Source organism: Oratosquilla oratoria, chromosome 39 (genome assembly GCF_046742065.1).
Source record: "Oratosquilla oratoria isolate Oo_2021 chromosome 39, ASM4674206v1, whole genome shotgun sequence".
NCBI lineage: Eukaryota > Metazoa > Arthropoda > Malacostraca > Stomatopoda > Squillidae > Oratosquilla > Oratosquilla oratoria.
This window is the reverse complement of record NC_134815.1, coordinates 5,654,120-5,666,619: the sequence shown is the minus strand read 5'-3', so window position 1 is coordinate 5,666,619 and position 12,500 is coordinate 5,654,120. Positions and strand designations below refer to the sequence as shown.

The 12,500-nt window shown below is 46.1% G+C and overlaps 1 protein-coding gene across 9 annotated transcripts in view; it reads right to left on the bottom strand.

Annotated features, from left to right (window-relative positions):
* Window positions 1-12,500, bottom strand: part of rols (zinc-RING finger and ankyrin repeat domain-containing protein rolling pebbles) — a 158,942-nt gene that overhangs the window by 135,686 nt on the left and 10,756 nt on the right. The window contains exon 1 of one of the 9 annotated variants that reach the window (XM_076176476.1): window positions 869-1,020. The exons of 7 other annotated variants lie outside the window; for them this stretch is intronic. The gene's annotated coding sequence lies outside the window, so the exon portion shown is untranslated. Of the gene's footprint in view, window positions 1-868; window positions 1,021-12,500 lie in introns of those variants that run through there. One more of the 9 variants, XM_076176473.1, reaches the window with a different exon arrangement.

The window sequence follows — 12,500 nt, the reverse complement described above, 5'->3', positions numbered from 1 at the left end:
AGACGAACACATCACATTGACAGTAAACACCCCGCAATTCTCAGTACCCTGTAGGTCAGTGATCTAGCCACATCCTAATCAATACCCCAAAGGAATATTCACTTTAGTTCTGGTCTGTAACCTAACCGTATAATCACCATAAACACTTTACATTTGAATTCACAATAAGGATTGTGACTTTAACTACGCCACGGTATAATAAACACAAATACCTCAGACACTATAAAACTTGCTGTAGGTCCCATCACTGAAGACACAAATACCTCATTATTTTGGATTTACTGTGAAGTGTGGTTATTGACTATCACAATGATTAACAACTCGTAACTGTGAACATTGCCATCGAAACTAATTCCTAAGAGCTTTGCTTTGAGTTTGCATTAAGTTGTGACTTCATCACGATAGACACTACAGTAACTACAACGCAACTCTGAAGTTACAGTAAGAGATTTGTTTAACTACGTTTAGCATCATAGAATTCAAAATTCACTGGACAGTTTCTGGTATGGCGACTTGGTATCTGGTAACAAAGACACAAAGAACAGACGTGGCCACTCTCCTCAAACTAATACACACAAATCTTTTACATCAAGACCATCACTAACGGTCACCCGTTCATCTACAAGAGAAATAAAACCCTTTTTTTCAATAAAATCGAATACGACGAAGACCTTTTCTCCAACTGCGTTCCCCAGCATAGCAACACGCTTCGTCCCCGAACTCATCACAGAAGAGTCTGAGAGACTCTTCACAGCCGCCGAAGAACCACGACACGTGGCACTCTCCATGACCTAAGTAAACCTTCTTCCTCCCATAAACAGAACCTCCTTTGGCACTCAAAACTCCTGCAATCAAGAAACCCTCTCACCTCAGCACATCATGATGCTTGCTCGCCAAGAGGCGCCGGTCCAACAGCTGGTCTAGGCGGAGGAACTAGAAATACGGACTTCGTTGCTAGCAAGAACTTCTGGGAGACGGTCGAGCGGGCGTGCGAGTCGTTTCGTGGGTCGAGTAGATCTGGCACTCGAGGCGACGGCGCCACAGTGCCACAGCAGTGCCAGCCAGACCCCATCTCTGTGGCATGCTGCTGTTGGTGGATGCGCCATACAGTTCGAGTGTCTATGTTAGTGAATTCGAATGTGTACACGCGCTTATCTGTACGTGTACATGTATGTGTGTGTGTGTGTGTGTGTGTGTGTGTGTGTGTGTGTGTGTGTGTGTGTGTGTGTGTGTGTGTGTGTGTGCGCGTATACGTATCTGTGCGTGAGCGTATGTGTATCTGTGCGTGAGCGTGTGTGTGTGCGCGCGTGTGTCTGTGTGTGCGCATATGTGTATGTGTGTGCGCACGTATCTGTGTGTGCATGTATGTGTGTGTGTGTGTGTGTGTGTGTGTGTGTGTGTGTGTGTGTGTGTGTGTGTGTGTGTGTGTGTGTGTGTGTGTGTGTGCGCACACGCGGGTATATAAGCGTAATATATTCAAGTATAAAACTCACGCATACACACACACACACACACACCCGAAAACCGAAGCAAATAAGAAACAAGCGGAGAACAAACGAAAAGTAGTAAAACCTTGAGAAGCGTCACCCACATGCATACATGTTTATCACTCCACCTGGGGCTACGTGTTGCCAAGCCCCAGAGGCGCCAGACTGCAAGGTATGGCAGAAGGAGCCCTGATGCCAGACGTCAGACTATGGTAGATAAAGCCCTGGCACCAGCGAAATTTGTCTGATGGAACCTAGGCCCGTACGCCAAAATCTGTGGCATTTGCTGCCATGCTATGGCGGCTGGAAAACTGGCGACAGAGGCCAAGAGGTCATCCTTGGCGCCAAGGTAATCAGTGGTATCAGTTGCTTTGGTATTAAACGTAGGTCCTTTAGCTCCAGACCAGAGGTTATGATACCAAAGGTTTTGGCACCAGACCATAGACTATGGTAGCTGGTGCTTTGGCGCCAGACATCAAGCTATGGTACTACGTGCTTTGACGCCGGATGCCAGGCTATGGTAGAGACAGACATAGTGCTTAGACACGTGGTATCAGTCAGATGGTTGTGTGTTTCTAAAACTGTACAGCGGCTTCATGGTGGCTCCGGACGTAGGTAAATACGACCACTTGACCTGTTTTTATTTAACGAGACCATCTTTGATATTACTTGTTACTAAGGGCATGGCATCACGAAAACTGACATCACGTGGGCTCAGAAATATGCGTGACGTCATAGTGGCACATGGGCGTGACCTCTTTGACCCGGTGGCGCGCTTTGGGAATGTTATTCTGGCTATCATCGGGTGATTTTATTCGGTTCTGAGTCTCTCAATGAACAAAAAGGTTCGGTCGAGGAGATGTATTATGACCGACGGCTCATAGGGCTAATTTTCCTCCAACCTCCGATTAATCGGCGGTAGCGTCCATCTCCAGAATATATATTTTTTTCAGCCACAAAATCCCCGTGGCAAAATATTTTGTTTTATCTACAAAAATACACAGAATGTCATTTGATATGCTGGAGGAAAATTATTTTCCTCCAGCATATCAAATTCCTTCCCGAAGGCCTCGAGCTGCAGATTTGCTCCAACAATCGGAGGAAAAATAGCTCATTGTGATAACGTCTTCATCAGGGGCCGAGGGGACGTGGAGGGGGAGTGAGGGGACAAAGGGGCGTAGAGGTGAGGGGGCAAGGGGGGCAAGAGGGGCCAAGGGGGACAAGAGGGGGCAAGACGGTGAGAGGCGATGCACGTGCTGTAGAGGTGCAGACAGGCAAAAACGGGCTGAGACGGCGGGGCGGGATTTGGTCGGGGCGGGGCTACAGCCGGCGACGAATCTAGACATAGACACAGGTACTCTCTCTCTCTCTCTCTCTCTCTCTCTCTATATATATATATATATATATATATGTATATATATATATATATGTATGTATATATATATACTCTATATGTATATATATATATGTATATTATATATATATATATATATATATATATATATATATATATACATACACACACACACACACACGGAAGAATGTACAGACTGAGAATAACAGTGCATGTACATGTGTACATATGTGTGAAGTGTGTGTGTGTGTGTGTGTGTGTGTGTGTGTGTGTGTGTGTGTGTGTGTGTGTGTGTGTGTGTGTGTGTGTGTGTGTGTGTGTGTGTGTGTGTGTGTGCACCTGCATGTGTGTACGATTGTTCGAGCATGTATACGAGCATGCGCGTCCCATTTCTTGAGGTCCCATCTGTTGTCTCGAATCTGAACTCAAGGGCGAACTTCATGACCCGACTGTACAAACGCACCGAAGTTCTCAACAATTTCAGTCTCGCAGTTCGAATCCCGAAACGTTCTGACGTCAGTACAACCTTAAACAATAAAATTTCACTCGAAGGCGAGTGAGTTAAAAAGCTCAGTAAAATTTCAGCTTTAACACTAATGAGTAAAAAATACAATAAATATCAAATCTATGAAATTATGAATCACAATGCACACAAACACTTGGAGAACTTTTCCATAGCTCCGTTGTCGCCAGGTGATTTTATTCAGCTAAAAGTACGACACCCCCGTGTAAGAGGGACACAAAACCCAATTACCGACGGCACCCCGGTGACTGTGCATCGGTCCATCACAAAGAAAACCACGGAAAGCCCATCGAACATTTCGCAAGACCCTTCAGTGCCAATGACGTCATCAACGGCGCAGGCAGGGGGCCAATGACGTCATCAATGGCTCAGCTAGGTGACCATGACGTCATCAACGCAGCAGTCAGGTGACCATGACGTCATCAACGAGCAGTCAGGTGACCATAACGTCATCAACGGCTCAGTCAGGTGACCATGACGTCATCAACGTCGCAGTCAGGTGGTAATGACGTCATCAACGCAGTAGTCAGCTGACCATGACGTCATCAACGGCTTATTCAGGTGACAATGACGTCACCAAAGTCAGTGCCAATGACGTCACCATCCTCCGTCCCAACGTCAGGACGACTGATCCGGTACATCCGGATGGCACCTTACCTTTGATCCCGCCTGTCGCCAGGCGATTTCATTCGTCCTCCGAGGAGCCCTTTTGCCAAATTGGGGGTGGGGGGCTCTTAACAACTACATCTGCTGTTTGAGTGATAATGCTAGCGAAATTCGAACGCACAATAAACAGATGAAAACATTATATACATATATGTATGTGTATATACATATATATATATATATATATGTATATATATATATATATATGTATATAAAGTAAATGAATAAATAACTATATAAAATAGGTAAATAGATAACTAGATAAAAAGTAAACAAATAAAAAAACAATGAAACTCAACGTAACTTTGAAAATTACAGACCCACTGGATGGCAACAACAACAACAACGACGCGGAATGTCCTCGTCAAGTTAAGAAAAACCGTGTCTGGTGCGCATGACACCTGGAGGGCCGTCCCTGGGTTCGAGCCCGTCCCTTTTCGCTCTTGCATCACCTCCATGAAATCTCACGCGCGGCTGCCAACACGGCGACCCCGAGGCCGTTGCCAAATGTGGATTATTCTTGCTGTCGGCTGACGGTTTTTATTCAACTAAGAGATGATAAGCTTGTGTAGCCAAAGCAGTAAATATCAAACTCATTTCGATATATATATATATATATATATATATATATACATATATACAGTATATATATATATATAATATATATATATGTATATATATATATATTTATACATACATATATATATACATATATACATTATATATATATATATATATATATATATATACATATATATATATATATATATATATTATATATAATTCTTGACCGGTTTCGTCTTCTGAGGCTTCTGCAGAATAAAGTCTATTCCCAATAGTTTGATTTCTATTCTTACCACTCATACACATGTTATGTCACAACATATATATATATATATATATATATATATATATATATATACAAACAATCATATACATGAGCATCTGTAGGTGTTGTTCACAACCCTCCTCCCTTCTTGTATCTCTCAGCACCTCTTCTCACTCACACCCCTCACACGGAAATTCCTTGATTCGTCCCCCTAACCCTAATTCCCCCTCCCTAGACCTGGCCCTTCTTCTATACCTGCCTTAGGTCTCCATCCAAACTCACCTCAACAAATCCCTTCTGAATCTGATGTTATTTCTATGATTTAGTTAATCTCTCTCATTCCCTTTGTTAGCAAAGGGAATGCGATGAGGAATATACGCGGGGTAATTTTTGACTGATGGTGTAAATTTGACCCCGTCAATAATTTCTGAAAGACAACTTTTAGACTCGAAAATGTCACCGCCAGCATTATATACACCGCGTGACGGTACTCCGTCATTATAATATTAATTAAGCGAATCCACAGTAGCTATGGTGAAACATATCCACTGAAACAAGGACTACACATACCTTCTTCCCACCTCTCTCCTTCCTACTTCCTCACCTCCACCCCCCCATAACACTACAATACACGGATCAGTTTAAAGTAGACTCCCCTCCCACTCCCCCACTCCCTTCACCAATTCCCAATCTCCCATTGGTCCACCACCTCCCCCCAGTCCCAATCAACACCCTCACCCCCACAAAGCCCCGCTACTCCTCACTACTCCCCCTTCCCCCCACTCTCCTACTCCCCCACGTCAGAAACACGTCATCAATCGCAGAGCAAATCCATTCATTAAGAAGCTTTTGTCCTTTCCACCCGCCCCTTGCACCCCCTCCTCCCCCTTCCTTCTCCCCCCCCAAGCCTCACCATTACCTGCATACACACTCCACTCTTCCACTGGGTCGACCAAAAACATCCACACACACACGCGCGCGCGCGCACACACACACACACACACAAAAGTTCTCCCACTATATCTTCTCACAAGACACCATCTCCCGCCCTCTTCTTCTTTTCCTTCTCTTCTTCCTCCTCCTCCCCTTCCTCCATTCTTTTCCCACCTTCTCATCCTATGTGTTCACGCGTGCACTCTGCCCTTCCTCGCGTAGACGTCAACTTGTTTCCTCTCCCCCCTCCTCCTCCTTCTTCCCCTACCCCTCCCCTCCTTTTCCTCCTCCTCCTGCCTCTCCCCCTCCCACCTCCTTCTTCTCCTGCTCCTCCTCCTCCTGCCTCTCCCCCTCCCACCGCCTCCTCTTCCCTCTCCTCCTCTCCCCTCCTCCTTTCCTTCTTCCCCCTCCTCCTCTTCTCCCCCTTTCCCCTCCTCCTCATCTTACCCCTCCCCCTCTTCCTCCTCCTCTTACCCCTCCCCCTCTTCCTCCTCCTCCCACCTCCTCACCCTCGACCCATGTGCAAGCCAACAGTCCAATTAACATCTGCGTACTTAATCCCTTCGTTACCAAATGTCCCTTTTCTTTGCAACTCCCTTTTGCCGCCAGGAGATTTTATTCAGCTCTGTGCCAACGTCTCGTGGCCTCGATTACCTCCATCCTTACCGGACGTCATTTCTTTCTATTTTTCATTTTTCTATTTTTATTCAGTCTGTCGTCTTCTTATTCTATTCATCTCCTTGGGCGTGGCGATGCAGGTAGAGGCAGAAACGGAAGTGGTGGGGGGAGGGGGGAGGAAGGGGAGGTGGAGGAGTGGGACGAGGAAATGGGGAGAAAAAAGGGGAAGGGTAGGTGGGGGAGGAAGGAAAAGGGGCTACGGAGGGGGGGGAGGTGGAAGTCGACAGGAGAAAGGGAGGGATGAGGGTGGAGGGGTGAGGGTGGAGGGAGGGGGTAAGGGAGGGGGAGCAGGAGGGGTTAGGGGTGGGTGAAGGAGAAAGGGATGTGGATGGGGAGGGGGAGGGGAGAGGGAAGGGGGGATGTGCAGGTGGAGAGGGAGGGGATGGAAGTGGAGTAGGGAGATGGGGAGATTAAAAGTGCAGGTGGAGAGGGTGGGAGACGGGGAAGGTGGAAGTGAAGAAGAAGGTGAAATAAGGTGGAGAGGTGGAGGTGGAGGTGGATAGGTGAAGGTGAAGGTGGAGGTGGATAGGTGGGTGGTGGAGGATCTCCATATGGCTGCATATGTATCGTCATGCATGCCTGGACTGGGTGGGGCCAGTCTGAACCTTGGCTAAGACATTGGCAAAGTTGCTTCGTGAGGTCAGCTCTGTTATGTCTTAAAGTGGATATTTTATGGCTTATCTGGGGCACTGACCCCATTTGCTCCTGAGGGAGGTGGGGGGGGTGATTTCTAAGGAGGTGAATTAAATCAATAGGCTGCACCAAGAATATAGGGAGGGGGATTTTTTTTTTATTAAAGAAATAATCTTATAAAAACAAAACGTGGAAATGAACTAAAAATGTGTGACTTGAATATCGGCGTCGCATATATCAAATTTCCGTCAGAATGTGCCTCGTGAAAAGAGGCCTACGACTTCGTCAAATTAGGCCTATTTCGAAGAACATAAGTCGAGTTGTTTGGGTTCCTTTGATGGCGCCCGGGGAGAGGGAGGTGTGTGGGGGGTGGGGGTGGAGTGTGGGGGGGGGGGCAGAGCTGAGATTTTCTGTCTGTTCCTCATATCCGTGCCCATCTGAGAGTGACTCAAGTTCCTGGGCTCAAACCTTTCCTTTGCTGACATCAGCGCCAAAGACCTCAGCATCACCACCCAGCCTCACTCACTTCCGTCACATTTCACCGGAGCACTGTCGTCGTTGATTAGGGACGGACTGCCAGAAGCTAAGTTAGTGTCTCCAGTTCTACAAGAGATTCTTTCGCTCTTGGCAAATAAGAGAAGGTCTGTGCACCCTTTACGAGAACGAATGCGATGATGTGACAAGAATAAGTAGTTTGAATGTCATTCTGTATGTTTGCCATAACCCAATCCCCACCCCAGCATCTGGTGTTTGTAATAGAAAATAATAATAATCAACGGTTTATTGGGTATAGCAGCATTTCTGCTGAAAATATACATCCTACAAGATTATAACAATGTAAAACTATGACAGTGAAAAGATGTTGCTACAAGCATTAAAAAAAACTAGACAAAAAACATTAAGCTGAGTAATAGGTGTGTAGTACAACAATGTTAATTCTTGTTGTTGATTAAGTCCACAAATGTCGGTATGGGGCTCCTCTTATACCGGTCGGTACGTGTTCTGATCGCCTTGATGGTATTATGGCGCCGCACCTGTGTCTACAAGAGTGGTTATCTTCATCTGTATTCGATTTACTCGTATCTGAGTGGTTCAGGAGTCAACCTCACAATATCCTGTTTACCATGATAGTGATAAAACATGAAGACAGGAGACCTTTTGTTCCATAACAAGGACGAGGAGGAGAAGAAGAAAATCAAAAGGGGTTATATTTAGGTCATCTAAAAGTGTACTTTGGTTTGAACTCTCTAAATGCTCTCGATGGAGATTACCCTTCAAATGACTTATTAGTCAGGCATTTTAACACACAACGGAACCTAAGGATCCAAGCAAAGACTCAACTTTTAGTTGATTTTACTCCAATTGAGTAGATTTTTATACCTTGGCAGTCCTAAATAAGCCATGGCGGCAAAGGCACACAGGCTGTAACATCCCCTCGGGGTTACGCCGGTGGTTCTGCAGTGAACACTCAAAGCTAAGTAACAAGCTTGCACCAACATCACACAATAAGGAGTAGAGACCAAGGGCACCCCCACAAATAGACGCACGGCACCCCCACCCTCCTTACAAACCACGGTGTTTGGATGCCTGCTTCTGTTTGTTCTGTTTGTCTAAGCCAGTCCGTTGATATTCTCCCTGTTGACGCCCATTCGGTCTAAACAGACGGGCTGGTCTGACGATGTTTATCTACCAGCTTGGGAGTCACTTACCTCTGCACGTCTGTGCTTGCCTCCGTTTTCCTTATACAAACTTAACGACACAATATACAAATGGTGTCAGGGTTGGGATGAGGAGTTTTCTCTAAGGGTGGTGCAAATGGTGGCAGTGGTGGGATGAGGAGTTTTCTCTAAGGATGGTGCAAATGGTGGCAGGAGTGGGATGAGGATTTTTCTCTAAGGGTGGTGCAAATGGTGGCAGTGGTGGGATAAGATTTCTCTCAAAAGTAGCGCAAATGGTGGTATGGGTGAGAAATGTCTTAGGAATGGTTTAAATGGTAGCAGCGGGGGGGAGGGTTTCTTAAACACGACACAAAATATGAGACTACGTAGGAACTCAAATGCGGCACCAAATGCCGGCAGGAATGTGTGTGGGGGGTGAGGGGAGGAAGAAGGAAAACTTTCTGATAAGTCTCAAGTCAATTTTCTCAGTTCAATTGAGGCTATTCCGTGCAAAGATCCTGGAAGGGGGAGTGGAAGGGTGGGAGGGAGAGAGGGACAAGACAGATACAGACCAATTAAGCCATGCAAGCCATGTCTGGGTTGAAGAATCGAACCGACACCGTTAGAACCTTCACCCAAGTTGCCCAACCGTTCAATGGAACGGTAACATTAAATCCTAACTCGCTGGTGCTACCACATTAAATCCTAACCAGCTGGTGCTACCACTTGTAACCCCCCTCCCCCCATGCCCCCGACCCCGACCCTAATTTGGTGTCTGAAAAGACCCCCACTATAGTCAACACTCTGCGTCCCCCCATCCCCCCAACATATCCTCCCAACCCCTTGGGAATAACCACACTTGGGGACTGTCACTGGCACCAGAGTGACTTACCAGCCACCTTCTCCCCTCCCCTCCCCCCCTCCAACGTTATCTTTCTTTCAACTCGCCATTCCCAAGGTCTAATCTTATCCCAATCTTCCCCTCCCTCCTCCCCAACTCTTCCCCTCTCTCCTCCTCAACTCCTCCCTGTCATCATCAACCAAAGACTTACATATCTCTTGGTGAAGTGACGTGACATGAAAAAATAAGTTCTTGTATTTTCACACGTGACATAACAAACAAATCCCCGTATTAGGTCCCTTGATTTTTTCTAAATATTAAAAAAGAATCTTCACCGTGTTTCCCTAAGGTTTTGGGGTCGAGATGACTTCTGCAAAACGTGGCCAAGAGATAAAAAAGAACTCTCTCTCTCTCTCTCTCTTTTTCCCTCTCTCTCTCTCTCTCTCTCTCTCTCTCTCTCTCGTGCGTATCCTTGGCCAAGTAGAACAGGAATTTGAGCCCACGCACTTCCTCCTACCACACCCCACCTCTCCACCTCCACACTTCCCTTCCTCCACCTTCACTTCCCTTCCTCTACTTTCACTTTCTTCTTCCATACATCCTTCCCTTCACCTCCAGTTCCCTCCTTCACAATTCCCTTCTACCTCCACTTCCCTTCCTCCTCTCCCTTGCCCTGCACTTCCCTTCTGCATTCACTTCCTTCATACACTTCAGGCCCTTCCTCTACACTCCACTTCGGTCACCACTTCTCAGTCTCTTGGTTTCACTTCCCTCCTGTTGTTCTCCCCTCTCCACTTTCATCCCTGTTCTACAAGCACCTTGCCTCTCTCCTTTGCCACCTTCACTGTGACTCCACCTCTTCGGTGGATTAGTGTCCACAAGGACAGAGGTTCTGGTTATGAATGACGAAATATACGTCTCTTCAAACACGACCTCCTCTTTAAGCCCCCCCCCCTCTCTCTCTCTCTCTCTCTTCCCTCCAGCCTCCACATTTTCATTTCTCATGCTCTCAACTCCACACATAGTCCCCCTTTTCCCTCCTCCACATCTCTCCACCATCCTCCACTTTCTTCGCATCCTCCACTTTTCTCATCCACTTCTGGGCCTCCATCCTCCACCTACCACATTCTATCCTCTCACCTCCACACGTCAACTCCTCCATCCTCCACTTCCTAATCTCCTAGTAACTCCTGCCCTCCACCTCCTCCACATCCCACACCCACACCTCCACTCCACATCGTACTCCCGATGTCCTCCACAATAATCACTCCATTTTTCTAAGACGCAGATCTCATTTAATGGAGGTTAACCTCCAAGAAATCAAATCATCAGACGACACACTTGATCGAACAGGACGCTATCACACTGGGCAATTTTTCCTCCGACATCTTACCTGGTTATCACACTGGGCTATTTTTCCTCCGACATCCTACCTGGTTATCACACTGAGCTATTTTTCCTCCGACATCCTACCTGGTTATCACACCGGACTATTTTCCTCCGACATCCTACCTGGTTATCACACTGGGCTATTTTTCCTCCGACATCCTACCCGGTTATCACACTGGGCTATATTTCCTCCGACTGTTGGAGCAGATTTGTAGCCCGTAGCCTTCGGGAAGGAATCTGATATGCTGGAGGAAAATAATTTTCCTCCAGCATAATATCAAATGACATTCAGTTTAAAAAGTTCTGGAGGTGGGCGGTACCGCCGATTAATCGGAGGTTGGAGGAAAACTAGCCCAGTGTGATAACCCCTCTAACCTACCTCCAACTCTCTCCCTCACTCCAACACCTCTTCTACATTCCTCCAATCCCTAAACTCATGTTAACTAACACCAAATTATCCTATTCTGATGGTTAACTAACATAAGGGGTTAATATATCACACTTGACCCCGTTTAGAATAAAATTAATCTGATATATTCTAACCTCCTTTGGGTTAGGCGATTTTACTGGTCTCAGAACACCTGAAGAACATTACCCCGTAAGCACACAAGAACACATGAAGAACAAGGACCTGTTCAACACCTGAAGAACATAAACCGGTGGATGTCCCAAGAACACCTGGGGAACAAAATCCTGTTGAAGAACCCAAGAACATGTGAAGAACAAGAACTTGTTCAACACCTGAAGAACGTGGACCTGTTCAACGCCTGAAGAACATAAGCCGATAGACGTCCAAGAACACCTGGAGAACAAGAACATGTTCAACACCTGGAGAACATGGGCCTGTTCAACACCTGAAGAACATAAACCGGTGGACGCCCAAGAACACCTGGAGAACATGTGAAGAACAAGAACTTGTTCAACACCTGAAGAACATGAGCCTGTTCAACACATGAAGAACATAAACCGGTGGACGTCCAAGAACACCTGGAGAGCCTGTGAAGAACATCTGAAGAACATGAACTTGTTCAACACCTGGAGAACATGGACCTGTTCAACCTGAGGCGCCAATCACCTGGCGCCAGGAGCCGAATAGAACCCTTTGGCGCCAACCAGAAAAAAATCAATAAAGGGTGTTATCGTCTTGATGGAAATTATCCAAACCTTATCACAGTGGGCTTCACCAGCGTCGTCAGTTGAGAGTTCGTTTGAGTAAAAACGACTTCGGTTACGATATTATATTTTTCAAATCTCCAAATATCAAATTAATTATCTATCCGTCATATATAGCAAACCTAAATGATGAACTAAGGAACTGTAAATCTATACGAATGTTAGACATACTATTGAAATAGTCTTAGAGAAGTCTAGGTATCTGTAAGGGAAGTCATATACTAGTTTTTCAAATGGAGGTTGGAGGAAGGACGTTGAAGGAAAAATACCCTAGTGTGATAGCCCGTTTAACAAATTCGATCCAGAAATGGCTTTAATGACTTGCTTCTGGTTGAC